This window comes from Octopus bimaculoides, chromosome 28 (assembly GCF_001194135.2).
Source record: "Octopus bimaculoides isolate UCB-OBI-ISO-001 chromosome 28, ASM119413v2, whole genome shotgun sequence".
In the NCBI taxonomy this organism is placed as follows: domain Eukaryota; kingdom Metazoa; phylum Mollusca; class Cephalopoda; order Octopoda; family Octopodidae; genus Octopus; species Octopus bimaculoides.
In genome coordinates, this window is record NC_069008.1 from 9,317,408 (window position 1) to 9,321,751 (window position 4,344).

At 33.9% G+C, this 4,344-nt stretch overlaps 1 protein-coding gene across 3 annotated transcripts in view; it reads right to left on the reverse strand.

Annotated features, from left to right (window-relative positions):
* LOC106868371 (histone-lysine N-methyltransferase, H3 lysine-79 specific) overlaps window positions 1–4,344 on the reverse strand; it is a 199,658-nt gene that overhangs the window by 118,166 nt on the left and 77,148 nt on the right. The window lies entirely within an intron of this gene.

The window sequence follows — 4,344 nt, forward strand, 5'->3', positions numbered from 1 at the left end:
TATATATATATATATATATATATATATATCAGAAATTAAAATGTCAAGGGAATAAGAAATGATATCATGAACTAGATAAGCTTACTACTGTTTCTGCTATAAGATGCAATGCACTCATAATTGTCTGCTGGTGAATCACCTTACAACTTCATTGGGGCTTCAAAAATGAAGTGCAATCTTATTTGGGAAAGTATTTACATTTACATATATATATATATATATATATATACATATATATATACATAGAAGCATACTATATACTGAGTTCTAACACCAGGTTATTGCTCTGCCTAAGTAAAATAATAAAATATAAAAACTCCCATCTGAAAGAGTTTTAACAACTAATAATCCTATGGGAATGTCTTATTTGGGAACTTCCATAAGAAATCTAACTATACCACCAAGAAAAGTTTACCTCAAAATACTGCTACAGTGTACCAATGACTTTCCTAGATACATTTATAAATGCTTTCCCAATTAAGACTGCACTGGTGAAGATATAGGGTGATACAAAAGCATTCAGCTATGAGTACATTGCATCTGATAGCAGAAACAGTTATAAGCTAATGGAATTCATGACATAATTTCTTAATTTCTTATTCTCTTGTCATTTAAGTTTCTTATTACTGTTCTGTACTTGACTGATGCTTTGTCCTGAAGCATATGTATATGGAGTTCAAACACCAGGTTATTAGTATCCCTATGCCTAAGCAAAACATAAAAAATGCGTGAGTGTGTGTCTTTCTTTGTCCCCCAGTACTGCTTGACAACAAGTGTTGGTGTGTTTACAACCCCACAACTTAGCATTTCAACAAAAGAGACCAATAAGATCAGTATCAGACTTTAAAAAATAAGTGCTGGGGTTGATTTATTCAATAAACTTTATCAAGGTGTTACCTCAGCATGACTGCAGTACAAAAGATATATATATATATATATATATATATATATATAAATATATATATATATGTGTGTACAAGGTGTCTTGAAATTAAGGCAACCAAAGTTTTGGACTTTAATCACTATCAATAAATGTGATAAGATATGAAAATTATCCATCATTATAAAAGGTTAGTGTCTTCTTTTTGTTTAAGATTAAATAAATTCAAACTTATAAATTAGATAATGGCTTTAGACTGAAATACAATCATAACCCTCCACAAAGAAGGCAAAAGTAATTCTGCTATAGCAATAAAGTTTAAAATTAACCAAGCAATAGTCTGGAAAATTATCAAGAAATTTCAAGAGACTGGTTCTACTGCTGATCAACCTAGACATGGCCAAGGAGGAAGTGTACAGACCCCTCAGCTTATCAAAAGTACCAGAGAAAAGATATGGTGAAATCCTTGTTGTTCTGTTAGTAAACTGGCTGCCATAGCAAAAATAAGCTGAACATCAATGCATCGAATGCTGAAGGAGGAACTCAGGAACCACCCCTACAAGATGGTTTGTTGTCATGAGCTCATGCAAGTTTATTAGGCCATGAGACTGGAGAAAAGTCGTCTTATCCTGTGTCAGATTGCTGAAGGCACACTACCCAACCTGGTGTTCACTGATGAAAAGACATTTGACATCGAACAAACAGTAAATCACCAGAATGACCAATTTTGGAGTGTATCTGGCTCTGTCTAGAGTAGACTCGTAAATCAACATCAAAATCCACAGTCAGTTATGGTTTGGGTGACTGTGACTGGAAGATCTCCCCTTTTTTTGTGCCTTTGGATGTTAACATTGACACACAATGATACATTACATTAGTGACATTCTGGAAGCTGACCTGCATCCAAGGGTGAATAAGTACTTTCAAGACACACATTGGAGCCTCCAACAAGATTCTGCACCATCCCACAGCATGAAACAGACACAACACTGGATTCAGGAAAACATTCCATCATTCATAGGCAAGGATGTATGGCCCTCAAGAAGCCCCAATTTTAACTCATTGGATTTTTCTGTTTGGTCCATTTTGGAGACTCTTCATGCTTCACTCAATGCTCTGAAGGCAAAACTGTACCAGGAATGGGCTTTGATTCTGCAAGGACAGCTGTTTGCTGTGTGTGAAGCATTCACACCTAGACATAAGGCTGTTAATCAAAACAGATGATCATATCAAATAAATGTGGTAGTGTCATAATTGTGTTTCCTTTAGCATTGCAATGCTTGGACCCAAAATATAACAATATTTTGTTTTGGCAAATTGAAAAATGACAATTGCTTTAATTTTGAGACACCCTGTATATAAAGTGATAGCATGTTGTCAACTTAATGTGACAGTCCCATAAAAGGGAAGAATGTTACTGCTATTCAACCCTAGGAAACACCGTTTCCTGTTGGGCTTGATACATTTCCTGTTTCCTAGGTCTAAATAACAGTAGCATTCTTCCCTTTTATGGGACTGTCACATTAAGTTGACAACATGATATCACTTTATCGTGCTGCTACTGCATAAATCTCTCTGAGAGATTTAGAAATATATTATTTGTATTTTCAAAAACCCTGTATATATATATATATTAAAATATGAAATAGAAGCAGTGGTAGTTTAATAAAAATTATCAACCACATATACTTATTATGTAAGTTTTGTGTATTTGTTAGTAGGCTGCGATTTGACACCATGGAGAATATTCTCTCAAAGCACCAGGTGTTAAAACACCTGAAAGTCATGGATATCAATATGCCATTTGATGTGTTGATATGCCATTTTTGTGGCATATCACATCACATGCCCAAACAGAATTGGAGATATATCCTATTGCCAGTTGATGACTTATATACATATAGTGAGAAAAACTATGTGACAATATGCCCAGACAATGCATACATAGGAATGATTTCAAATATGAAATAGAAGTAGCACTAGCATAAGAAACATTATCAACCAAATATATGCTGTTTTATTTGCTGGCAAGCTGTGGTTTGGAGCCATGGAGAATACTCTCTCAAAGTGGCCAATGTTAAAACACTTAAAAGTCATGGACAGGTGAGATAACTCACCTCTAATCCCATCTAGGAGTGATGGACATCAATGATTTGCAATTTTCTTGGGGCTGTATGCATATAAGTCATGACCTGGTGATATGATTTATCTTCAATCTTGTTTGGGTGCAGGATGTTGATAAACCACAAAAATGGTGAAACATCAATGTCCACCACTCCTAGATGAGACTAGAGGTGAGTTATCTAGCCTTTCCATGACTCTTAGGAATTTTAATACATGGCACTTTGAGAGAGTATTTTCCATGGTGCCAAATTGCAGTCTACATATAATGACATGCAGTATATACATTAAGTATATTTGGTACTAATGTTTATTACATTAGCATTGCTTCCATTTCATATTTCAATTTATTCTTATGTATGCATAGCCTTGGCACACTTGCACAGAGTTTGCACACTATGTGCATGTAAGTCATTGACTGGCAATACGATTTATCTCCAATACGGTGCAGGTACATTATGTCAATAACCCACAAAAATGGCAAAACATTCCTAGATGGGTTAAGAGATGAATTATCTCATGAGTCCATGACTTTCAGGTATTTTAACACCCAACACTTTGAGTGAATATTCATCACCACACCAAGTACACGTTGAGTGTACATTAAGTAAATGTGACTGATAATGTTTATTGCACTAATGCTTCTTCCATTTCATATTTGAAATGAAGAATTGCACTTCTATCTGGTCAATATTCATTATGAATGACCTTCAATTTTTCTTACCTTTCACACTTGTCAGATTTAGAAGTAATAGATCAATATATATTTACTAATACCTATGAAGATTATATTTACCAAACATTTCACTGAAGTCTAAACATTTCTCAGAAAACATGAAAACTGAAAATGTTGAAAAATCATCATGAAATCTCTCAAAAAGTTTTGAATGAAAAGTTGAACTTTTCTCAATTTTTCTGACTCACACCTATCACACTCAGAAGGAATGACGTGATGATTATATTTACCAAATATTTCACTGAAGTCTAAACATTTCTCAGAAAACATGGGGACCACAAAAGTTGAAAATCTTCACCAAATCATTTGAAAATTTTGAAATGAAAATTTATCTCTGCTCCTGTTTGGATATGTGATGTTGATAATTTACAAAAATGGAGAGACATCTATGTCCATCACTCCTGAATGAGTTTAGAAGTGAGTTTTCTCACCTGTCCATGACTTTCACATGTGTTTATACCCAGTGGTTTGAATGAATATTCTCCATTGTGTCAAGTCACAGCCTACCAGTAAATACACAAGGTGTATTCATTTAGTATATGAGTGATATGTGTGTGTGTGAATATATATATATATATATATATATATATATATATATATATATATA